Raw genomic sequence first — 26712 nt, forward strand, 5'->3', positions numbered from 1 at the left:
ATACGCCTTGTGAATAGGCCCTGTCTACGGTTCTAATCTTCGCACTAGAATGATAGTAGACTGAAGTTGTGAGAAGTTGGCCCGATATGCAGTGCTCAATATTCTAGTGATCAATATGCATCAGTCCAAACGACCCTTATGGTGATTGGTTGTAAGTCAACCTTAGACCAGCTATCCTAGTAGCGTGGATACGAGCAGTCTTCGGGCTAAACTCTAGAGGGCGTGTTAAGCCAGCTGTTATACCATCACATACCCCTTGAACACCAAGTAAAAGGACACCACACAAGTGTTATGAAAATAAACAGTGTATTTATTAGAATCACAACAGCCCTGTACTCTTTATGAGGACAGGGTACTTAGCACACAACAAAACTCTTAGGAAAATACTTCAAGTGCACAATCAATACAAGTGCCCGAGGGCACGGGAAGTTTAGTGGTCTCGGGCAGACCCGATAAGGCAAGTCGGAAGCGATAGGGACTCGGGACCCTTAAATAAGGAGGCTATGCGGGCACCGAAATGCCGACGTTACCTAGCCCAAGGGCTGCGGCTGCACAAGTCTTTACAGACGTGGGGAGTCCTCGCTGACGAGCCAGGAGCCGGAAGGAAGGAGTTGCTGGCCGGCGACCAGTGGAAATAGTTCGTAGGGATCCAAGCCTGGATCAGAGATGGATGACACCTGAAAGCAGAGGGGACCAAGTTCGTAACTACTAGCCAGTAGTCAGAGGGTACCAGGAGGGCACCGGATGATCGTCACCTCGACTAGGTGAGTGGGCGACGCTAGGCTCTGCAGTCTCACGGACCAGGAGGCGTTGTCGGCGACCAGGATGGAGGTGCGAGCTGTCCCACGAAGGCTTATGCTGTCGGCGTCGCTGGGCCCAGGATTGGGGCAACAAGCCTTGGCAAATTTCAGGGCCACGTGGTGGGCCTAAAATGGCGTCTTGAGGGGACCAGGAGGGTCCGGGGTGCTCTTCTCTCAGAAGGGAGCAAAGGCCAGTCTGGAGCAACCAGACCAGCAGCGTTGGTTGTCGGGCGTCGTCGGGGAGGTCACAAGCCAGCGGCTAGTAACCAGACAACGTGCTGAACAGCAAAGCGCAAAAGGGCCCCACGCAGATCGTAGAGATGCTAGGAGACTGCACTTCGATGCGGGAGCTGCTCAGGGTCGGGGCTTCTCGGACCCCAGAGCACTCACCAGAGGATCCCTCAGTGGTCGTGCTGGTTAAGAAATCGTGCAGGTCTTGATGATGGCCGGTCCCTCGAGGTCTCGTCGCACCCACAGATCTCAGCTGAGCTGACGATGTGGGTAGAGGTCAGAGGTGCCAGGGAAGCCGGTTCTCGTCGAGCTGGGCAGTCGGATTCCTGAGGAAGGACTTGCAGCAAACCGCAGAGTTCTTAGGTGGTGCCTGCGGATGCAGGGTGACTACTCCTTAGCCACAAGGGAGAAATCTTGAGAAGAGTCGAGAGTTCCTTTCGTAGAAAGTATTCTTGATTCAAAGATGATCTAATTTGGAAGGGTCCCCGCGCCTGCCTTTATCCTAAAGAAAGGGGGTGGGTACGCGACTAGGTCCTGCCCTAGGGGTGAGACCAGGAAAGGGGTAGTTACACCCCTCTCCCATGCCGGACTTTCCCCAGGTCAGGGGCTGGTGTGCCCCTGGAACTGGTTCTAGCCGGCAGATGCGTAGTGAGCACCGGGGTGCCACTCCGCAGTCACCTTCCTGTAAAGCCCTGCCTACCCAGGATACACAAAACCCTGTCTGGGATGGTGCGAACACCGCCCTGGACAGGAAACCCTTTGTCCAAGCTCTCCTCGCTGGAAGGACTCCCAGCAGCAGGAGGTCAGACTCGTGTCTGTGGTGGCAGCATCCATTTTGTGGAGCTGAGGCTTCAGTTACTTTAACCGGGGTTCACAGTTACGTACATGTCGTGTCCCTCTAGAAGGGCGGAATGCTAACCCCGTCGCCAGCATTGGTGAGGGGTCAGTATCCCGATTCGTATGACACCTTACTCGACATGTCTTGATAACGCGATACCGAAGTTAGCGATATGGTATGCGTTATCATGGAACAGCCATTGGTTCTTGGTTCCGCAAGCTGCAACCAGGCTCGGCTCGTGCCAGAGCCCAATTCACACGATTCCACGCACTCTGCCTTCAGGATTGTCAAGGCCTGCCATAGGAGTGACTGATAGGAATTCGGGTGTCCATTTGAGGTTTAGATATAGGTATACTATACCTAAAGCAACGGGCGAGTACGCCACGTTGCCCCAGCTGTCGCGCAGCCAGTTGTGTCAGATTTAGCTGGCCATCCAGGGGTGGCATAATACATGCTTCAGCCTCTGGTAGGCCCTGGGTACACCGATGCCCTGAGTTACAGGGTCTGACAAGGTGGCCCAGTTCCAATTGGGTAATGCACCTAAGGTACACACATCAATTTAGCGAGAGAACAGCTAGACTGTGGGTCTGATTGGCAGGCCCACAGCCCGAGAAAGTCGTAAACCAGTGAAACAAAAGCAAAAAATCTGGGTGATCATAGGATTGCAGACCCTGCTCTCCTACATGACCCCCACCCCCCCCAAACGTTGGGACAATAAACTAACCTTGACCAGGTGAGTCTTCTTGTTCTAAGTGGAAATACCTGGAGAGCCCATCTGCATTGCCATGATCAGTGCCAGGTCTATGCTCCACTGTGAAGTCCATCCCCTGTAGGGAAATGGACCACCTAAGCAGTTTGGGGTTTTCACCCTTCATCTGATTTAGCCATAAGAGGGGCTTATGGTCGGTCTGAATCTTGAAATGAGTGCCAAACAAGGATGGCCTCAGTTTCTTCAGGGCCCAAACCACAGCGAAGGCCTCCCTCTCAATAGCTGACCAATTTTTCTCTCTGGGGGTCAGCCGTCTGCTTATAAAAGCAATGGGCTGGTCATTACCATCAAAATTCAGTTGAGATAGAACAGCTCCCACACCCAACTCAGAAGCATCTGTTTGGACAATGAATGGTTTGGAGTAGTCTGGACTCTTGAGGATAGGTGCTGTGCACATGGCCTGTTTTAGGTCATCAAATGCTTTTTGACAGCTCGCTGTCCACTGAACCTTTTTTGGCATTTTCTTACTTGTCAGTTCATTAAGCGGAGTCACAATCGATCCGTAATTTCTGACAAACTTTCGGTAGTAACCAGTCAGGCCCAAGAAAGCTCGAACCTGAGTCTGGGTGGTTGGAGGAGCCCAGTCCCTGATTGACTGTATTTTGCTCTCCAGTGGTTGAACTTGGCCTCCACCTACAAGGTGGCCCAAGTATACAACCTGTGTCTGCCCTATCTGGCACTTGGTGGCCTTGATAGTGAGACCTGCTGCTTGCAGAGCCTCTAACACTTTCCGCAGGTGGACCAGGTGATCCTCCCAGGTGGAGCTAAAGACAGCAATATTGTCAAGATACGCCTCACAGAAGTCATCCAGCCCAGTGAGAACGTGATTCACCAACCTTTGGAAGGTGGCAGGTGCATTTTTCAAACCAAAGGGTATTACCACAAACTGATAATGCCCACCAGGGGTAGAAAATGCGGTCTTGGGCTTGGCGTCCTCAGCTAACCTGATTTGCCAATACCCCGCTGTCAGGTCAAACGTACTTAAGTAGTTGGCAGAAGCCAATCTATCTATAAGCTCATCTGCCCTCGGTATTGGGTGGGCATCAGTCTTAGTGACTGCATTGAGACCCCTGTAGTCTACGCAGAACCTCATCTCTTTCTTACCACCCTGGGTGTGAGGCTTCGACACTAGAACTACGGGACTAGCCCAAGGGCTATCCGAGGGTTCAATGACTCCCAACTCCAACATTTTCTGCACTTCAGTTTTTATGCAGTCTCTAACGTGATCGGGCTGCCTGTAGATTTTACTCTTGACGGGCAAGCTGTCACCAGTGTCAACCTCATGGGTGCACCAATTGGTCTGACTGGGTGTTAGAGAGAACATATGCCGGAAGGATTGAAGAACCTGTTTACAATCCTTCTGTTGATGTTCAGAGAGGCTGCCACAAAAGACAACACCGTCCACTGATCCATCATCAGGATTCTGAGTGAGCAGGTCTGGGAGAGGGTCACTCTCTTCCTCCTGTCCCTCATCTATGGCCATGAGCAAGCTCATGTCCTTCCTGTCGACATATGCTTTGAGCCTGTTGACATGGAGCACCCTGTGGGGGCTCCGGGGAGTTCCAAGGTCCACCAGGTAGGTGACCTCTCCCTTTTTCTCCAGGATGGTGTAGGGCCCAGACCATTTGTCTTTGAGTGCTGTTGGGGCCACTGGCTCCAACACCCACACCCTCTGTCCAGGCTGATAAACAGTCAGGACAGCCTTTTGGTCATGCCAAGCTTTTTGGAGTTCTTGGCTGGCCTTAAGGTTTTCGGATGCCTTCTCCATGTATTCAGCCATCCGGGAGCGGAGGCCAAGCACATAGTCCACTATGCTGGTTGCAGGCTTTTTGAGAGGTCTCTCCCATCCTTCCTTCACCAAACACAGGGGTCCTCTTACAGGATGTCCGTACAAAAGTTCAAAAGGGCTGTAGCCAACCCCCTTCTGTGGGACTTCTATATAAGCGAATAAAAGGCAGGGAATCAGGACGTCCCATCTACGCCGGAGCTTTTCAGGTAGTCCATGAATCATCCCTTTCAGGGTCCTGTTGAACCTTTCAACAAGCCCATTGCATTGTGGGTGATAGGGTGTAGTGAACTTGTAGTTGACACCACATTCCTTCCACATAGCAGTTAAGTAACTCGACATGATGTTTGCACCTCTGTCAGAGACAACCTCCTTAGGGAAGCCCACTCTGGAGAACACTCCAACTAGGGATCTTGCCACAACAGGGGCTGTAGTGGTCCTAAGGGGAATAGCTTCAGGATACCTGGTGGCATGATCCACTACCACCAGTATAAACTTGTGCCCTGATGCTGTTTGGGGTTCCATTGGACCGACAATGTCAATCCCCACTCGTTCAAAGGGCACCCCCACCACAGGCATTGATATAAGGGGGTCTTTGTCGTGCCACCTGACTTACCACTGGCTTGGCAAGTGACACAGGAGCGACAAAACTCCTTGGTATCTTCGTTCATGTGAGGCCAGTGAAAGTGTGAGACAAGCCTGTCCCACGTCTTCGTCTGGCCTAAGGGTCCTGCTAAGTGAATCTCGTGGGCCAAGGTAAGAAGGAAACCACGCTGAGACAAGGGGATAACCAGCCTCCTGGTCATGCCAGGCTTGGGGTCTCTTGCCTCAGTGTACAGGAGTCCATCCTCCCAGTATACCTTGTGGGTACCTGTGGCGTTCCCAGCAGCCTCAGCAGCAGCCTGCTGTCTGAGGGGTTCAAGGGAAGGGCAGTCTAACTGGTCCTTCCCCAGGTCTTCTCGTGAGGGTCCCCCTGAGCCCAGAAACTCAACTTGATCAAGTTCGAGTTCTTTAGGTTCAGTTTCCCGCAATTCCTGGAGGTCAGCCTGCTCTGAGACTTGATCCTCGACCAGGGGCTAGAGGGAAGGCGATGCCTTAACCCGACTGCTCTTCTTCTTGGGAGGTGTCTGGTCCGTTGTTCCAGGATCCAGCACCGGTTCAGTGGGGCATCTTCTGACCTGTGACCTAGTCACAGCAAGCACGTGTGCTGGCAAGCCTAACATCCCCATGTGAGTCCTGTGCTCCACTTCTGACCATTGCGATGACTCCAAATCATTGCCCAACAAACAATCCACTGGGAGGTCTGAACTAACAACAACCTTTTTCTGGCCATTTACCCCTCCCCAGGAGAAAGCAACAATCGCCATACTATGACTGGTAGTGACGTTGCTGACATTGGTCACCAGGAATTCTGTACCTGGCATGATCTGTCCAGGGTCCACAAAGTTAGGCGTCACCATGGTGACACTGGCACAAGTGTCCCTATAGGCCTGAGCCATTTTTCCATTTATTAAAGGCGTCTGTCGGTATTTGCCCAAAGTATTGGGACTGACATCAGGGGATATATCCACATCCCCCGTACAGACAAGGACAGCCTGAGTGAGTGTGCCAACTAAGTTGTCACATCCCTCAGAACCCAAGGTTAACCCCACTAATCCCTTGGGAAGGGCACTGCTACTGCTGGCTGTACTAGGGGGCACAGGTGCCTTAGGGGCTGCAGTAGCAGGAGTCTGCCCTCCTTTCTTGGTGCACTCACTAAACCAGTGAGTTTTACTTTTACAGTATTGGCACCACCTTTTCGATTGGCCTTCTTGATTCTTCTTTTTCTGGGAAGCCTGACCCCCCCCTCTTTGGGTTGTTGGGGACCTGTCGAAGACTTCTGGTCATTTTGTTCCCCTTTAGAATCTTTACCCTTCTGGTCTGCTTTCTTCTGACCACCCTGGTTCTGGCTCTGGTTTTGCTTAACCCTTGTTCTGACCCATCTGTCTGCCTTCTTTCCCAATTCTTGGGGAGAGGTCAGATCCGAGTCGACAAGGTGCTGATGCAACAACTGGTTCTGACAATTGTTTAAAATCTGTTCTCGCATGATCAAATTATACAATCCTGTGTAATCAGTAACCTTACTGCCCAGCAACCAGCCCTCCAAAGCCTTAGTGGCACAATCGACAAAATCAGACCAGTCCTGAGACTGAGTTTTCTGGGTATCCCTGAACAGCAACCTGTACTGCTCAGTGGTTAGGCCGAACCCATCAATCAGTGTGTTCTTCAGGACCTGGTAATCGTTAGCGTCCTCAGCTCTAGTAGTGAGGACCTTATCTCCACCTTTACCTTCAAAGGAGAGCCACAAGATAGCTGCCCACTGACTCTGGGGGACGCACTGTACAGTGCAGGCCCTCTCCAAAGCAGTAATCCATTTGTGGATATCGTCCCCTTGCTTAAAGGGGGGCACTATCTTACTCAGGTGCCTGGTGTCTAAACTCCTGTTTTCCCTTGGGGGAATGCTGCCACCAGTGGGGTTTTTCCCACTCAATTCTTGCTCTCTAGCAAAGGCGAGTCTTTCTTTGGCCAGGGCAAGTTCTTCCCTTTCGATCCTCAGATTGACTTCCCGCTCCTTAGCTTCGTACACTCTCCTCTGAGGGGATGTCATCCCTCTTCGAGAGGAGCCTCGAGAGCCATTGGTTCGAACGGATCTGTTAGAGCCTCTCGATAGAGACCTAACTCGTCCACTCCCAATGTTAAGCTGGCCGGAGAGGGGCCCCAGGGGTCTCCTAGTACCACTCTCGTGCCTGCTTAAGTTGTCCCTAGTTAGCTGGATAACTACTACTGGACCTTTGTCTGCCTCGTCCCCAGATGTCTCTGGATCCTCGCCCTCCTCTTCACCTTCTGCGGAGAGATGGATAAGGTCAGGGTCACCTAGAGTTCCCTCGAGGGGTGGCATATTCCCTTCTGGATGAGAAGGGTCTGTGTTACCAGCCCTCCTAGCATCATAAGTCTCTAAGAGACCAATCAGAAACGGAATGGTAGGGTTTGCACCCTGTTTTAGCTTCCGAGATGTACAGATCTGTCGCATCTCTTGGAAGCTAAGTGCAGCATATCTGGAAGTGACCTGTGGAAGGTCGACTGACACAAGGGGAGACTCCGCGTTTCCTCCTTTGTCTGACATGCTGCTTCTAGTGTGGTGTAAGTGATGCACCTACCTACACTATGTGTTTACCTACTGATCCCTTGCTAAGAGTTGTAGCCAAGGTGTGCTAAGCCTTGAGGAGCTACAGCAGCTGGTTCAGTAGAACTCAGAGTATTCTAAGCTAAGTTATATGTACCTGGAGTACTTATGCGATCTTTCACAAGATATTCTTAGGATACGCGTGGTAAAACAACAGCAAGCTCAAATCCCAACCGCTGCTCACCAATGTGAGAAGTTGGCCCGATATGCAGTGCTCACTATTCTAGTGATCACTATGCATCGGTCCAAACGACCCTTATGGTGATTGGTTGTAAGTCAACCTTAGACCAGCTATCCTAGTAGCGTGGATACGAGCAGTCTTCGGGCTAAACTCTAGAGGGCGTGTTAAGCCAGCTGTTATACCATCACATACCCCTTGAACACCAAGTAAAAGGACACCACACAAGTGTTATGAAAATAAACAGTGTATTTATTCGAATCACAACAGCCCTGTACTCTTTATGAGGACAGGGTACTTAGCACACAACAAAACTCTTAGGAAAATACTTCAAGTGCACAATCAATACAAGTGCCCGAGGGCACGGGAAGTTTAGTGGTCTCGGGCGGACCCGATAAGGCAAGTCGGAAGCGATAGGGACTCGGGACCCTTAAATAAGGAGGCTATGCGGGCACCGAAATGCCGACGTTACCTAGCCCAAGGGCTGTGGCTGCACAAGTCTTTACAGATGTGGGGAGTCCTCGCTGACGAGTTGCTGGCCGGCGACCAGTGGAAATAGTTCGTAGGGATCCAAGCCTGGATCAGAGATGGATGACACCTGAAAGCAGAGGGGACCAAGTTCGTAACTACTAGCCAGTAGTCAGAGGGTACCAGGAGGGCACCGGATGATCGTCACCTCGACTAGGTGAGTGGGCGACGCTAGGCTCTGCAGTCTCACGGACCAGGAGGCGTTGTCGGCGACCAGGATGGAGGTGCGATCTGTCTCACGAAGGTTGATGCTGTCGGCGTCGCTGGGCCCAGGATTGGGGCAACAAGCCTTGGCAAATTTCAGGGCCACGTGGTGGGCCTAAAATGGCGTCTTGAGGGGACCAGGAGGGTCCGGGGTGCTCTTCTCTCAGAAGGGAGCAAAGGCCAGTCTGGAGCAACCAGACCAGCAGCGTTGGTTGTCGGGCGTCGTCGGGGAGGTCACAAGCCAGCGGCTAGTAACCAGACAACGTGCTGAACAGCAAAGCGCAAAAGGGCCCCACGCAGATCGTGGAGATGCTAGGAGGCTGCACTTCGATGCTGGAGCTGCTCAGGGTCGGGGCTTCTCGGACCCCAGAGCACTCACCAGAGGATCCCTCAGTGGTCGTGCTGGTTAAGAAATCGTGCAGGTCTTGATGATGGCCGGTCCCTCGAGGTCTCGTCGCACCCACAGATCTCAGCTGAGCTGACGATGTGGGTAGAGGTCAGAGGTGCCAGGGAAGCCGGTTCTCATCGAGCTGGGCAGTCGGATTCCTGAGGAAGGACTTGCAGCAAACCGCAGAGTTCTTAAGTGGTGCCTGCGGATGCAGGGTGACTACTCCTTAGCCACAAGGGAGAAATCTTGAGAAGAGTCGAGAGTTCCTTTCGTAGAAAGTATTCTTGATTCAAAGATGATCTAATTTGGAAGGGTCCCCGCTCCTGCCTTTATCCTAAAGAAAGGGGGTGGGTACGTGACTAGGTCCTGCCCTAGGGGTGGGACCAGGAAGGGGGGTAGTTACACCCCTCTCCCATGCCGGACTTTCCCCAGGTCAGGGGCTGGTGTGCCCCTGGAACTGGTTCTAGCCGGCAGATGCGTAGTGAGCACCGGGGTGCCACTCAGCAGTCACCTTCCTGTAAAGCCCTGCCTACCCAGGATGCACAAAACCCTGTCTGGGATGGTGCGAACACCGCCCCGGACAGGAAACCCTTTGTCCAAGCTCTCCTCGCTGGAAGGACTCCCAGCAGCAGGAGGTCAGATTCGTGTCTGTGGTGGCAGCATCCATTTTGTGGAGCTGAGGCTTCAGTTACTTTAACCAGGGTTCACAGTTACGTACATGTCGTGTCCCTCTAGAAGGGGCAGCATTGGTGAGGGGTCAGTATCCCGATTTGTATGACACCTTACTCGACATGTCTTGATAACGCGATACCGAAGTTAGCGATATGGTATGCGTTATCATGGAACAGCCATTGGGTCTTGGTTCTGCAAGCTGCAACCGGGCTCGGTTCGTGCCAGAGCCCAATTCACACGATTCCACGCACTCTGCCTTCAGGATTGTCAAGGCCTGCCATAGGAGTGACTGATAGGAATTCGGTGTCCATTTGAGGTTTAGATATAGGTATACTATTCCTAAAGCAACGGGCGAGTACGCCACGTTGCCACAGCTGTCGCGCAGCCAGTTGTGTCAGATTTAGCTGGCCATCCAGGGGTGGCATAATACATGCTTCAGCCTCCGGTAGGCCCTGGGTACACCGATGCCCTGAGTTACAGGGTCTGACAAGGTGGCCCAGTTCCAATTGGGTAATGCACCTAAGGTACACACATCAATTTAGCGAGAGAACAGCTAGGCTGTGGGTCTGATTGGCAGGCCCACAGCCCGAGAAAGTCGTAAACCAGTGAAACAAAAGCAAAAAATCTGGGTGATCATAGGATTGCAGACCCTACTCTCCTACAGAAGTCACCTCCAATCATCTTCCCTCAAAGGAGGGCCAAAAAAGTCGGTCAGAACAGTGCCCCAAGTAAAGTAAGTCACAAAAAGTGCCTTTAATTCCATGTGTACCCTATGGAGAAGTTTCCTGCCCCTAGGATTACTGCAGAAGCTCAAGGTTACAACCTCTCATCATTCCACCTCTTGACTAAACAAAGGGACTTTACATGGAGATCACTTTCTTTCTCCTCTTATGATTAAAAAGAATCCAGAACATCACGGTGAATCAACTTCTACACATCCATCTATGTTATCAAGTCTCAGTTGCACCTCAGGAATTTCACTCTTTTGCATCGCCAGACAATTACCATCAGGCATAGGGCTCCCATAGGAAAGGGCCAGCCTCCATCCAACTAAAGGTCAGAAGATATTCACAGAAGAGAACCCAGATGACTATCCCTGTGTACAAGAAGAAAAGCAGCAGCGGAACCTCCTTCTCTGTACGAGCAGCCACACTCTGGAACTCTCTTTCTGCTACGACAAGAAACATCGATCTTACATGTAATTCAGGAAGATAGTGTAGACTCTGATCTTCCCGAAATGATACCACAGCTGGACGTAACCACATGCCAACAGGACAGTGGAGTAGCAAGTGTGTCCTGGGCCTTAGTGCAAACAAAGAAAAGTGCTCCCTCTGATTGTGGTTTGGGAGTGAAGTACTGAAATATTTGGTGTGGGTTGGGACCCTTGCAGCCCTGGGCGCTGGTGCCACTACACCTGTTTCACTATTGACAGCTACACCCCTGAGGGATAAACAATGCACAACATATCGGATCTGTATCCAGTCACTCTTATTAGTGCAAGCATAACCACGTACAGCGTGCTGATCCTAAGAGCAGTCCTTAGAACATATACCCTGAAAGGGGGCATAGTGCCCGTGTCTATGGGTCACTCTCTTGATTCTCCTGAATGTTCCTTTGTAGCATATACTATGGGTGGAGGAGCAGGTCCTCATGCCAGTTCCCCATGCGACAGTTCTCCTGTCCAGCTTGCCCGCCGTCCGCTACCCTCTGCTGCCTGACTACCTGCTGCCTTCTGTTGCGCCTCCTCTGCTTGTTTCTTGCTCTGTTTTGTATTTTAGGTTTGCTTTTCTGCCCTTTGTTTTGCCTTTTTTTGTTCGCTTTTCTATCCTCTGTTTTTTCCTCTTCTGCTCTGTTTTGCCTTTTCTGCTCAGTATTTTGCCGTTTCTGATCGTTTTTCTGCCCTCTGTTTTACCTTTTTCTGCCTTTTTTCTGTCCTCTGTGCTGCCTTTTTCTGCTAGTTTTTCTGTCTTCTTTTTGGTATTTACTGCTCGTTTTTCAACCGCCCTCTGTTTTGCCCTCTTCTGCTCTGTTTTGTCTTTCTGCTTGTTTTTCTGTCTGCTGTTTTGGTTTTCTGCTCGTTTCTTCCATCTTTCCGCAGTTACCTCAAGTCCTGTTGTAGAGGGATCTGGCACCCATGAGACATCACACACAGCACCCAGATATCCCCAGGGGTGACAGTGCCACACTCTACAAACAATGATTGATGGACACGCCTGAGCATACACCTATGTCTAGTTGAAATTTCCCATCTCTTTGTGTTTCCTGCTGCTCCTGGTTGGACACCTGCCAAGTACAGAGTTGGGCTGGTTGTATAGTTACACATTCTTGTGTCCTTTCGCTTCCTTGTGATAGTTTGGACTTACTAGATTGCATTCCAAGACTGGCTGTATTCTAGGAGCTGTTCTTCTGCTACTCCTGGTAGAACTCTTCAGAGTAAGGACATCATGTCCTCTTCTACGGACAGCTAGCTCCCTTCTGCACTAGTTGCAGACTACTCAATGATATACTTTGGCCATGTTTCCAACACTCGCTCAGCAATCTTTATTGTATTGAGAAAATAAACTACCAAAATTGGTAGTTTGTTCCAAGAGTTTATAAATGCCCCTGACGTGCCGGTTGTTTTCGTACTATGTGTAGGTGCGATTCTTCATATTCCATGACCATGTCCAGCAGCCACAATGGTTGTCCATCACCATGCCCTGATTTTTCCTGCCCACTTTCAAACTGCATAGCTTGGTGAATGGGCATGGGAAATGAGTGTCACCCCACCCTCTATGGGGCAGAATGACCAAACCTGCACATGGCAGCCCCTTGGCAGATGGCTCACCAAGTCTTAGGCTTGCACTGACAGAGCCAAGACTCCACCGGTATAAACACAGTCCTTCTCCGGACTCCAAACAGATTGTGGAAACTGCGGGTTTGGGGGAGGCGAGAAGCTGGGTAACACTAAATTACGGCGGTGCTCCCACTCGTTAAATTCAAAATGTGGTGGCATGTTCTATGTCGTTAGAACTGTAGACAGACAAGTCAAAGTCAACTGAGAGTGGTAATATATCACCAAAGAATAAAAACATATACTTTGAACCAGTTTTGGCCTCAGTTTTACAGTCTCCATCATTGCTCAGGTGAGTCTTAACCCACACCACCACCCCTCAGGAAAAGAGGCAAACAATAATGTAGGTGACATCTTAGGCTGTGTTTTTGCATTTAGAAGAGCAATAAACCTATGCCATGCAGCAGTGGTTCAGTTCCTCTGCAGAAGTTTTAAAGAATTTCCATCAAGGCATGCACCCCCTGAAGTTTATGGTTGAAGACTTTCCCTTCTCATAATTTTAGATCTTTCTATGGCCTTTGATGCTGTTGACCATGGGATTCTTATTCCTCCCTCATTTCCTGCATAGGCAGGGAAAGGAGGATTCTAGGCCTGTTCGCGTCCTTCATTTCAGGCTGGAAGTGGATTGCCCACAGATTGGCTCTATCCCCATTGCCAATCAGTAGATAATCCAGTAGAGGTGGATAGACCTGGAGAAAGCCTTCCGTTGTTTGACGACAAAGCCTTGAAAAGAGCGCGAGTCCTGAATGCCTGGGTGGAGAGGTGAATCTGGTCATAGGTATCTGACTGGACAGGATTTAGGAAGGGCTGTTGTACTATGCGATTATCCAAATGCTAAGAGAAAGAAGTAAATCTTGAAGGATCTTCTTAATTTGAGGTAGTGATGTTCCAGTCTCAAATGAAGATGTAGGGATTTCCACAGGGAGGAGTCCCGGATCTAAAGGGATGGACTGCAGTGTCGTCTGTATTTGTACAGCTGGGTCAACAAAAGGCTCCACTTGGCAGACTTCAGACTTCTGGCCAGTTGGCGAGAGATGAGCAATTTTGCAAAATAGTTGAGTGACTTGCATACGTCGCAGAGTTTTAACTGTCACTCTTTCACTGGAAGACAATGGAAGACCTTCAGTGACGGTGTGATATGATTGTACTGTTTTAGACCAAACTACTAGTGGGCTGTGTTGTTTTGAACTCTCTAGAATTTTGAAATAGATGTGTTGGTGAGATCCGAGTGAAGGCTGGATAAGTAACCTAGCTAGGCATGTAATCAACGTACAGAAGATTAGGAAGATTTTCTGACAGTAATGGAGTTTCGGAGAATCTCTTTTAGCAAATGTAAATTATATAATGCTGCTTTAGAGACCACAATTATCTGGGGAGCAAATGATAGCTTGCTATCAAAAAGCACGACCATATTGCATGCTGTGTCCACATGGATTAAGGGAGGGGTGCCCAGAAATTTAGAAAATCCCTTAAAACATGGATTTATAGTTTGGCAGATACAACCTGTAAAACACTGGTCTAGGATCTTAACGGCAATGCGAGAATAACAAATTTTACCATCTCTGAGTACACAAGTCAAAGCGCCAAGATGCTCCCTGGAGTGATAGTGCGCTATATAAATCCCCTCTCACATCACATCACATCTCAAACATCACAGTTCAAATGGCTCAGGGGGAGATGAAGAGGGTTGGGTGATACTGACCCAGGAGTAGAATTTTATGTTTTTGCCATTAAGGCAGAGTTCATTCTTCTGCGTCCACCTGATAAAGTGATAAAGGCAGTGAAACAGGTTAAGAAGGCTGGCATGTTTATCAACAAGCATGTGGTGGAACTGTTATATGAAAGCAATTTATAGTGCGCGCAGCTACTCCATGGAGTGTCCTGGCGTGAATAGCATGGGCTGGAAGGTGAATGACAGAAGTGAGTCCTGCACAAAAAGGCAAGTTCTGAATTTTTCTTGAACACTGCAACATCACTTATTGCACTCAACTCAAGAAGTAGCTGATTCCATGCAACTGAGCCCAGATAAGATCTTGAGCGCTGAATTCTGGGTATCGCTGCCAAAAGTCTGTTAGCAGATCTCAACTTTCTGGGAAGATTATCAAAAACAGATCTGGCTCTAAAATAAGAAGCTCCCATTTGATACAGGTCACCATGCACTAGAACAAGAGCCTTCAATATAACTCTTGGCTCTTAGTTATCATTAAAATGTTGATTTATCTATGTGCCTCTTTGATGTGTCAACCTGTCAACAGCTTCTTTCTTCAATCACTGGTGTACAGAGGATATCAAATCTTGCAAAGCCAGGGAAGACAACCTGAGGATCCACGCAAGCATTAAATTGTGTTTGACACACAACAGATGCCTGAAGTACTCCACATGTAATGTTAGCTCTTTTTTTAGAGGAATGGGCCTTATTTGGCTGTCTGGGCACCATTTTGCAGGAAGAAAGCAAAATATGGCAACCAAGTTTCCTTAATTCTGGCCAATATTGACAGCCTTTTATTTAGAACTCAGTCAATAGTGTACAAGGAAGCCGGGAGGTCAAAATCAGACAGCACAGGGCTACTCTCAGCCTTGTGAACTGTGTCTGCAGGTCAGTGGGTCCCTTATATAGTAGTGTGTGTTCTTGTGTGACTTCGACAGTGAAAATCTAGTGTTCACTCAGGAAAGTGGACAGGTTCTTAGTGACTGCAATGAGTTAAGGTTGGGCAAAGTGTGAACCCAGGGAGTGGCCAGCCGTTTGCGTGGGCCTGTGATGACCTGTGCAAGAGTCTACATGTTAGTTGTACCGGTTCTTGGCTGTGGCAGAGAAGTTTGTCCAACCAAATGTTCAGGTCTCCATGGACACAGAGGCAGGGATGTCTTACAAAGATGTCTGAAACATATCTGAGAAATCCACCTGTGAAAGCTTCATTGTTCAATAGAGCTCTGTAGACACGCAGAAATACACGAGACAGTAGGTGTGGGTCAAAAGTGGATTCCTAAATATTGATTATCTGTCATGACCTCATCTATGGGATTCTATGAAGATGAGGCTCAATTCTTCTCTGGCCCTTCACTGGAGATTTCAGGTAACAATTCTGTAATGGGGGGATTGCCTCGAGCTCTACTGATGAAGTATTGTGTCCAAGCCATGTTTCTGTAACAGAATGTAGGTCTGATTTGGAACCTTAGGTCAAATCACAAATGTTTAATTGTTATTTCGTTGACTGAACAAGTGTTTACAAGCAGCTAGCCAAATGACAGTGGTATTTGAGGGCAGGAGGGTTGTAAGTGGGTGTTAGGAGAAACTACAATGTGTTTCCTGGTTGGAAACGACCATGCACATTCTTTGATTATATTCCACAAAGTTTTAATTTCTTGGTGTTCTAAGCATTTTAATTGGCCACCACCCGTCTCCTGGGATCACTTAAAGTTTCGCCTCTGGCCCCACTTTACTACTAAAGGCAATCTATCATATTAGGGGGTGTCTACCAGAATTGATCGAAGTTATATCAGAATAATCTGCAAATCACTTGAAAAATGGGTGCATAAGTTGCGTGTGAATTAGGCTCTCTTAGACTTGCCTGTTTTACAGGCATCGTGAGTACATATTTATTACACGCATTAAGAAAAGGGGACCAAAGTCCCATTGAAATCATTACTCCTAAACCTGCCATTTTGTGTATTTTCGCTACTCTTCTTGACACACTTCTTCTTATGATTATTTTTGTGTTCTAGACCTCTAATGCAAAAACAACAATTGATGGACAGAATGCAGAACAATGTCATACATTCACCATCGTTTTTTTGCTCACCATACCATTCCAGTGTGGACCCAGCCATATGCAAATCAGCCTTGACCCTGTGCCTCATGGGAACAGTGATATTTTTTTTTTTTGTGATATTTTTGTGGGGTATTTCTTGAGCGCGACGTTCGCTCCGGAGGGAGCATCTTGGCGCTGAGGATCCCAAATGAGCCTTTTCCGGAAAGAGTTAGATGGAAGCTTTGGCGGAAGCGTCAGAGAGATTAAAGATCCATGTCTTTAGATGCTTTCTAAAGGGTTTTTCCTGGGTTTGTTGTCTGAGGGTTTTAGGCAGTGTGTTCCAAGCTTTAGTTGCGAGGAAACTGAGGGTTTTCCCACCCTTCGTTTTCAGATTGTATTTGGGCGGAAGGATGAGGTTATCATGGGTCGAACGAAGGTGACGGCTGGGCACGTAATGGGGAAAGCGTTTGGTGAGGTATTTAGGGCCTGTGTTGTTGTAGGCACGGAAGGCTATGATCAGGATTTTGAAGAGAATCCTCTTGTGAAGGGGGAGCCAGTGAAGTGAACGCAGTGCTGCAGAGATAGAGGATCTGCGTGGTAGGCCCAGGACAAGACGGGCGGCAGTGTGAAGTACGCTCTGCAGTTTTAGGATGGTGCTCTTTTTGGCACCTGCGAGCAAGCCGTTGCAGTAGTCCAGTCGCGAGATTATGAGTGCTACTGTCACTGTTTTTCTAGCATCGATAGGGAGAAAGTCGAAGAATTTTCTCAGAGATCTAATTGTTCCGAAGCATTTGCCTGCGACAGTTCGGGCATGCTGATCAAAGGAAAAATCGGAATCAAAGATTACGCCGAGATTCCTGGCAGACGACACTGTCTCGGGGGGGGCAACAGAATTATCCGGCCACCAGAGTGCTGGACAGAAGGAGATATTTGTGCCGATCGGGAGGATCTCCGTTTTACTTGAATTGCATTTCAAGTGGTTATTTTCCATCCATCGAAATACTTCGGTCAGGCAGTGTTTCAGATTGAGTTCAGCTTTGGTGGAAAGTTTGTCCAGTGGAATAATGAGTTGTGTGTCATCGGCGTACGAGGTGACAGGTATGCCGAATGACTCTATAAGATTGAGGAGAGGGATGAGGTAAATGTTAAAAAGGAGGGGGCTCAGGATGGATCCTTGCGGGACACCTGAGGGGACGAGTTTGACTTTGGAGTGGAATGAGCCCAGAGAGACAGTTTGCGAACGATCGGAGAGAAATGACTTAATCCAGGATAGGGCGGAGTCAGAGATGCCAATGTCTCTGAGTCTACTGATGAGGATGGTATGGGAGATGGTATCAAACGCCGCCGTTAAGTCGAGAAGGATAAGGATGGAATTTTTTCTCTGATCTTGTAGGGTTTTTATAGTGTCAGATAGTTCGATGAGAGCGGTTTCTGTCGAATGCTTGGGGCGGAAACCGGATTGTTGGGGATGGAGGAGGTTGTTGTCATCTAGGTATCGTTTCAACTCATTATGGACCAGCAGTTCTGTAATTTTACCCAAGGCCGGGAGTAGCGAAATTGGGCGTAAGTTGGTTAGATCCGTCGGGGGTTTATTTGCCTTCTTCATCAGGGGTTTGACGATACCTTTTTTCCAATGGCTGGGTACTAAGCCAGAGCTAAGCGAGGAGTTGATTAAGTTGTTGATTATCGGGTTAACCTCGTCGATTAACTGGTGGAGTATCTTGGGGGGACAAGGATCAGATGGGGCGCCGGATTTGCAGGCAAGGATGGCTTTTTTCGACTGTTCTGGAGTGACAGAGGAGAAGCAGCTTAGTGTGCAGCCTGGAGGGACCAGTGGGGGGGGGGGTACAGAAGGAGTGACAGGGGGGGGAAAGTTGATTTGGATCGAGGCGATTTTGTCCTCGAAATAGTCAGAAATTTGGTCACAAAATTTCTGGGAGGGGGGGATTTAAGGCAAGAGTGCCTTTGGCTGCGTGAATGATTTGACTATTTCGAACAGCACCTTTTGTTTTTGGCCTGCGTTTTTTATGGCGTTGACGTAGTAGTTTTTTTTTGCCAATTTTATTTCCGAGAGGTAGTTTTTCCTTGTGGTGATATAGGAAGTACGATTTGTAGCCTCGTATGTCTTTCGCCATTTTCTTTCTGCCTTTTTACATAGCAGATGTGCATTTGCAAGTTCTGGTGTAAACCAGGGGGCGTTGGCTTTAGTTTTGCCCCGGGAGGTGCGGGGGCGTGAGGGCGGGATTCTGGATTTGATTTCTTGAGTGATCCAGTTATGGAAACGTTCGGCGTCAGTATCGACATCGCCGGAGAGGATGGGAGCTTGAGTATGCATTGAAGGATAAAGGGTGATGTTATCCTGAACCTTTTTCCAATTGATGTGAATGTCGGGGCGAGAAGCAGCTTCGTCACGATTGGGAAGGTTTTCGCTCAGGATGTGAAATGGGATCAAAGAGTGATCAGACCAGATCTGAGGCGAGGGGGGTAGTGTGATCAAGGAGGGAGAATTAGTGCAGACTCCGTCGAGGGTGTGACCTAGAGAGTGTGTGGGTGAGGTGACAAGTTGCTTAAAATCGAACATATCGAGGGTTTGTACGAAATTGATGGTTTGAACATCAGTTTTCGATTCTAGATGGAGGTTAAAATCACCAAGGAGGGTGAAGAATGGGTATCTGAGAGAGAGTTGTCCTAAGGAATCATACAGAGAGTCGAGGAACTCTGATGCGTTGCCGGGTGGGCGGTATATAAGTCCACCTGAGAACGAAGTGTGTTCGTTCAGTTTGATGGAGAAGCCTAGTCCTTCCATCTTTTTTAGAGGCTCTAGACTGAAGGTGTGGCACGGGAGAGTGTTTTTAAGGATGATTGCAACACCGCCGCCTCGACCCTTGGCTCTATCTTCCCTGAAGAGAGAATAGCCCGGGGGGAGGGCAACAGCAATATCCGGGTTACTATCTGCTGTCAGCCATGTCTCAGTTATCATGAGGCAATCGAGGTCGGACTCCAAGATGAGGTCGTGTATATCTTGGTTGTGCTTGCACATGGAACGTGCGTTGATCAGACCGCCTTTGAAGGAGGGTTGAGGGGCTTGTGGGGTATAGTCCAGCCTGAACTGCCAGGTCAGGTCCTCCCTGGACTGGAAACAAGCATCCTAGGACCTTGCTCACTTTGCCACTGGATTCAAGCTAGCCAGGCTGATGATGGCTGATTAGCCAGAAACCGGTCCCTGGATTCTTGTTTCCGGTCCAGGGAACACAAGGCTTGGCAGTTCGGGCTGGACTGTTCCCATGAGGCACAGGGTCAGACTGTTTCGCATATGGCCATGTCTGAACTGGGGTGGCCGAGTGAGCTAAAGAATGATGATGGATTAAACTCAGCTCAGTTAACTGGGGGTGAGTGCTTGCAATGTACAACACTCCGTCCATCATCCCCTTTTGGTTTTGCTTTGTTCGTCCTAAGTAGGCAGGGTATGCCCAGACGTGGGGCCCTTGCTCAACTTTGCCACTGGATTTAAGATAGCCTGGCTGATGACGGCTGATTAGCCAGAAACCGGTCCTAGGATGCTTGTTTCTGGTCCAGGGAAGACAAGGCTTGGCAGTTCGGGCTGGACTGTTCCCATGAGGTACAGGGTCAGACTGATTTGCATATGGCCACGTCTGAACTGGGGTGGTGGAGTGAGCTAAAGAATGATGATGGATTAAACCCAGACCAATTGACTGGGGGTGAGTGCTTGCAATGTTCAACACTCCATCCATCATCCCCTTTGGTTTTGCTTTGTTCGCCTTAGTTGGCATGGTATGCCCAGACGGGGGTCCCTTGCTCACTTTGCCTCTGGATTCAAGCTAGCCTGGCTGATGACGGCTGATTTGCTAGAAACTTGTCCCAGGATGCTTGTTTCCGGGTCCAGGGAAGATAAGGCTTGGCAGTTCCGGCTGGACTGTTCCCATGAGGCACTGGGTCAGACTGATTTGCATATGGCCACGTCTGAACTGGGGTGGTGGAGTGAGCTAAAGAATGATGATGATGGATTAAACCCAGATCAGTTGACTGGGGGTGAGTCCTTGCAATGTTCATCACTCCGTCCATCATCCCCTTTGGTTTTGCTCTAGGAAGGGGTTAAAGTCGTGGCGTGTGATGCCACTTCCTATCATGTCAATTCCTGTGATGCCACATGTAATGTCATGCGCCGTGATGTCACGCACTGTGATGTCATGCGCTGTGATGTCGCCCACCGTGATGTCAAACTAGGTTAGTCCCCCCACTTCTTTTTTTAGGACTTGTGCCCTGTTTACAGCCCCTTACTATGGATTGAAAAATTGAATTTCGCTGGAGATCTCGACTGGCAGTTTGATATAATAATCACTGCGTACTTGTCTGAGTAAAAAGAAAACCCTCTAAATGTTCGAATGACGTCCTTCAAGTGCCGTTGGCAGCAGTGGGTATCCAACATGATGGGGCTCCCTGCAGAATGTGATGAGGGGCCCCGAGACCCCAATCTCACAAATATTCACCGGCCTTGGGCTGATGGGTCCCCCCTTGAAGGGTTGGAGGCCCCTGGAGGATTGGGGTGGGACATCAATGCAAGGGCTGCAGGGAGGGGCTGCCTCACGCCCCTGATTAGGTACCAGGGCGCACACATCAGTGACATCACAATTGGTAAGCAGGAGGCTCCCGCGCCCTGGCAGGGACTCTTTTCTGCTTGTCGGGTCACACGCCTGCTGCCCCTTCTTTGTTGTGCAGTGGTTCAATGTTTGCATCACTTAGCAACTGAGTTTATTCATTTCTGTCCAGTCAACAACTCTGCTCTCGGGCTGGACGCGGCTCTTCCCGTCTGGTTTTCATTGCCGTCCTCACCTAGTAGCGATGTTGCATTGAAATAACTCATAAGGTGCGTTTTTTAAATTTAAATATATCATGGTACCCTGATGAGAATCACCAAGACCCTTGCAATGCGGAAGAGAGAATGTACCGGTGAATCCGGGCTCCGGCGCCGTCCCCTCGTCCTGCTCCCCGCGGCATCAGTACAGGTAAGGAGGGAGGGAAGGCGTTCACACTCACCTGCGGGGCCGCGCCTGGAGCACGAGCTGCACGTGCACGCGTGAAACACAGGGCACATTAGAAGCTGCTTACAGCGCACCACCTTAATAACACAACCCCCGGAGATGGACCCAAGGGGAGAGCCGCTGGGTTTCCTTTCAGTCAGAAGATACTACTAACTGCCGCTTCCGGCTTTGCGCTGGTAAACATTGTATTTTGCATTTTATCCAAGGAGCGAAACTCTTTGCCCATTAGCAGGAGATGCTCGTATTTGCTTGGGAAAGGCTGTCTCTTCCCTCTCAGCCTCTGGGATGTTTAATCAATCAATCAATCAATCAGATACACTTATAAAGCGCGCTACATACCCGTAGGATCTCACGCCGCGGCGGGGAGGGGTATGGGGGGGGGTGCCGCTACTGCTCGAACAGCCAGGTCTTCAGCTTCTTCCTGAAGGAGAGGTGGTCTTGGGTCAGGCGCAGGTCGGACGGGAGGGAGTTCCAGGTCTTGGCGGCCAGGTAGGAGAAGGACCTTCCTCCTGTGGTCGCTCTTCGGATGCGGGGGACGGCGGCGAGGGCGTGGTTGGCTGATCGGAGGTGGCGTTTGGGAGCGTAGAAGTTGACTCGGCTGTTGAGGTAGCTCGGGCCTTGGTCGTGTAGGGCTTTGTGTGCGTGGGTGAGGAGGCGGAAGGTGATTCTTTTGTTGACGGGGAGCCAGTGAAGGTCTCTCAGATGTCCGGAGATGTGGCTGGAACGTGGGATGTCGAGGATGAGTCTGGCTGAGGCGTTTTGGATCCGCTGGAGTCTCTTCTGGAGCTTGACGGTGGTCCCGGCGTAGAGGGCGTTGCCGTAGTCCAGTCGGCTGGTGACGAGGGCCTGGGTGACGGTCTTCCTGGTCTCTGTGGGGATCCACCAGAAGATCTTCCGTAGCATGCGTAGGATGTTGAAGCACGCCGAGGAGACGCTGTTGACTTGCCTGGTCATGGAGAGGGAGGAGTCCAGGGTGAAGCCCAGGTTTCGTGCATGGTCTGTCGGTTTGGGTGCGGTGCCCAGGGCGGGAGGCCACCAGGAGTCGTCCCAGGCGGAGGGTGAGGAGCCCAGGATGAGGACCTCCGTCTTGTCCGAGTTCAGTTTAAACTCTGCTTGCCTACTAGAAACAAGGCAGGAAGTCAGGAGCTAAGTTTCAAGTCTGCATTTCACCAGTCTATCAAGTGCCACTGTGACATATGATGCCCTCCACTGTCCCTGGATTTTCAGCCAACACAGGGTTGCATTGTGGGTCTTGTAGTTTTGGTTCTACCCCTTTCATTACGGGCTCAAAATCAAGCACGCAAACTGCTGTTGGCTAAAACGCCAGAATTTGCGGAATGTGCTACACATGGCATGGAGCCACTTGTCTGCTATGTTTTTACATTTTACAAAGAAGCCCACTCCATTTAAAAAAAACTACACGTTTCACATTTAAAACCGAAAGTAAATACTGCTCACATATTTTGTGTTCACCGTTTTATTCACATAATACATTGAAACAAGAATTGGCAATGTGCATTGTTTTTTCTTAAGCGTAGTGAAAGTTTCACAGCACAAGAAAGGTACAACACGGCCAGTCTCAGTACAACTCACATCTTTCCCCAGCACCAAAATATGTTTAGGGCAGGTGGCAGTTGCAGAAGGAACATTACACAATTCCCTCACACACACAGGACAGGTGCAACACAAGCAGCTAACACACTAAAGAGGGAGCGAGAGGCAATAATGGACGGTTCTATGTTCTTGACGAACAGACATGAATGTCCAAGAACCAGTGCTTAATTTGTGAAAAAAGAAGTGCAGGGGCAGAAAATTTTGCCAAGGAGTCCACAGCTCACTTCTTCCTCCGGTGAGCCCCACTTTCAACACTATCACTGCCTCAGTCTCTATCTTCTAACCTTGATCTGTTGTCTGTCCCCTAGGTCTTTGCTCTAAGAGTCTATCCTCGCACCTCTCTAATTGTTTTGTATCATCTTTGTCACACCTGGTGTGTTACCTTATTCCCTGTATTTCTGATTTGCCCTCTATTCCTTCTAGTCCTGCCCTTTTTCCTCTTCGCTTTTATCCATGCTCTGCTCTATCTGCCCTTGATCTTGGCTCTTTACTATCACTCTTCTAGCAGGGATTAGCTGTGTCTCCGTTTTATCATTTGTCAACTTTTTTCCTCTGTCCTTTCCTCTACACCCTTTCATTCTGTCTTCTCTCTTCTTAATGCTCTCTTCTTCACATCATGGCTGCTTTCTCTTTGTATCTGATTTGCTCTCCTTTTCTTCCACTTAGCTCTGTCTTATCTCTCTCCTCTCCGGTTGTTTCTTTCTACTCTTTACTCCTGCTCTCTCATCTATAACACTTTTGCTGCCTGTGACCCCTGTCGTCAGCCTGTACATGTCCCTGGTATTTTGAAATCTGCGTTTTCATGTTGTCATTCCTAAAGAAGTGGAAGATGGTGTATTTTACTTTCTTACCTACACCGTGTGCAAAAACGAAATATACACCAAATGAAAATGCTTTTCTTGCATATATTAATCAGTGCGGTATGCCTGGTTTTATTGTGGAAAAAACGGCTGCTCGAGCACAGCAGGTGATGTCACTGCTAGTGCTGCCTGTATTTAGTAGGTCCAGGGATGGCGACGGCATCGGCATCCACTGCTCAGATTGCTGTGACCCTGCCTGCTACAGCACAGGCATTGTCCCCAGCCGTAATGCTGCCAATGCCGGTAAGTATGGCTGTGGTGCCTACTGGACTCACACACGCTCAGCAATTACCATGCTGCGGTGCAGCGCACAGATTCTACAGGTGACGCCATTGGCGCGCAAAAGTTGTGTTGGTCCACAGCTGCATCAAGCACGTTGAGGATAGCAGCAATGCAGGGCTGCAGGATATGCTACTCGGGCTATGCAGCAAGTGGAAAGTCAACACTTTCTTTTGTTTATTCTTCCTCAAGAGCCCTCACTCCCAAGTTCCAACTGCGCTCTCGCAGCTTCCTTGCCTCAATTTCGTCATGAGCCAGCCCCCAGCTTCAATTATCCAATGGGAGGCTTAGGCTCTGGCAGTGGCAGGGTTCAGCAGACTCGGGGGGGGGGATAGAATGCAAGCTATTTCATTTTTCAATCTTTATTTCGACCATTTGGTCATAAAAGATACACATAAATTTAAAAATCACATAATTGTATCAGATTTGATAAAACATTAGTACATGATTTAAAATCCACATCAAACGTTATTAACATTGTTAAAAATAAAGGAATTCAACAGTCTACCCCGCATCTTTTAAAAGGCGATTACGTGTATACCACACATTTGTAAAAAATTTGGCAAGCGCAAAAACAATTGGGCCGGAAACATCACATTTTAGAATCCTATACATAGGCATATATTCCCTGCCACCCAAGTTCTTGATCAAAGGCAGTAGCCAGTACTTTCTGGCTGCCATATATGCTGGGCAGAAAAAAATCACATGCAAGTCATTTTCCTCTTTGTCAACACAGAGGGGACAATACTTAGTGGAAGGGACTTGCGACCAGGTACTAGAAAAGGAGCGCAAAGGCAGTGTGCCGTATCTCCACTGGAGAAATAACTTTCTAGTGAGAACGGGGTATATAGGATCAAAAGCCTTTTCGAATGCGTAAAGGTCCTTGTTTTGTAGGAATTTAGAGGAAAGAGACCCCTCTGTCTGGGTAGCTAAAGCCCTTTCCCTTTTGTGTTCATGATACAGATTCGCCAGAAATCTCTTAGAGATTCTGGGTGCTGTATCTGCTGGTTTATTCCACAATTCGGGGAGCCCCAGATCTGTGCACACTGACTGGATATTTTGGACCCAGGGGATACTAAGCGCCTTGGGGTGTTTTAATATTTCGGCCAGTTCTGCCCTATAGTCGGCGAGATCGTCACTGCTCCAAAGCCTGCGCCAGAAGGCTATGGGTCTTAGACTTATCTCGTCGGCAAGAGGCCGTAGCCCTAGATCAAGCCTCAGAGGTAGAAGTGGGGTGCTGGGAGGAAGTGCGGTAAAATGCAAGCTATAGTTTGTCAATGACTTATTGGATTTGTGATCGGCGTGATGACATCATCACTAACGTGGTGATACACAATCATGCCTGCCTGGACAGGCGTATGCTGGCCTGTCTATGAACATTTACTAGCCAGTCACTATGCAATGTATGTTATTAGCATCCAAGGACCGGTTTCGGGCTTTCAGCCCTGATCAGCGCGGATAGCTTGATTCCAGCGGCATGGAGAGCACAGGACTCACGTCTGAGCATACCCGTCCCACTGATAAGGGCTGAAAGCCCAAAACGGTCCTAGGATGATTGTTTCCAGTCCAGGGAGGACCTGGCTTGGCAGTTCGGGCTGGACTGTTCCCATGGGGCACAGGGTCAGGACTGATTTGCATATGGCTGGGTTCAAACTGGAATGGCATGGTGATCAAAAAAATGATAGATTTAGGCCCAGATCTCTGTACTGGGGTGAATGTATGACATTGTTCTGCATTCTGTCCATCAACTGTTATTTTTGCATTTGTCACCCCGAGTGGGACGGGTATGCTCAGACGTGAGTCCCGTGCTCTCCATGCTACTGGAATCAAGCTATCCTGGCTGATGAAGGCTAAAGCCCGAAACGGTCCTAGGATGCTTGTTTCCAGTCCAGGGAGGGCCTGGCTTGGCAGTTCGGGCTGGAATGTTCCCATGGGGCAGAAGGTCAAGACTGATTTGCATATGGCTGGGTTCAAAGTGGAATGGCATGGTGAGGAAAAATCAATGGTTTTAGGCCTAGATCTCTGTACTGGGGTGAATGTATGAAATTTTTTTGCATTCTGTCCATCAACTGTTGTTTTTGCATTTGTCACCCCGAGTGGGACGGGTATGCTCAGACGTGACTCCTGTGCTCTCCATGCCACTGGAGTCAAGCTAACCTGGCTGATGAGGGCTGAAAGCCCGAAACCGGTCCTAGGATGCTTGTTTCCAGTCTAGGGAGGACCTGGCTTGGCAGTTCAGGCTGGACTGTTCCCATGGGGCACAGGGTCAAGACTAATTTGCATATGGCTGGGTTCAAACTGGAATGGCATGGTGATCAAAAAAATGATAGATTTAGGCCCAGATCTCTGTACTGGGGTGAATGTATGACATTGTTCTGCATTCTGTCCATAAACTGTTATTTTTGCATTTGTCACCCCGAGTGGGACGGGTATGCTCAGACGTGAGTCCCGTGCTCTCCATGCCACTGGAATCAAGCTATCCTGGCTGATGAAGGCTAAAGCCCGAAACGGTCCTAGGATGCTTGTTTCCAGTCCAGGGAGGGCCTGGCTTGGCAGTTCGGGCTGGAATGTTCCCATGGGGCAGAAGGTCAAGACTGATTTGCATATGGCTGGGTTCAAACTGGAATGGCATGGTGAGGAAAAATCAATGGATTTAGGCCTAGATCTCTGTACTGGGGTGAATGTATGAAATTTTTTTGC

General features: G+C 49.2%; 1 protein-coding gene across 1 annotated transcript in view; it reads left to right on the plus strand.

Moving 5' to 3' along the window:
• Positions 1-21000: 21000 nt before the first annotated feature.
• ANKRD53 (ankyrin repeat domain 53) overlaps positions 21001-26712 on the plus strand; it is a 116747-nt gene continuing 111035 nt past the window's right edge. Inside the window, exon 1 of the mRNA XM_086962850.1 lies at positions 21001-21223. The gene's annotated coding sequence lies outside the window, so the exon portion shown is untranslated. The remainder of the gene's footprint in view (positions 21224-26712) is intronic.

This window comes from Lissotriton vulgaris, chromosome 3_1 (genome assembly GCF_964263255.1).
Source record: "Lissotriton vulgaris chromosome 3_1, aLisVul1.2, whole genome shotgun sequence".
Lineage (NCBI taxonomy): Eukaryota > Metazoa > Chordata > Amphibia > Caudata > Salamandridae > Lissotriton > Lissotriton vulgaris.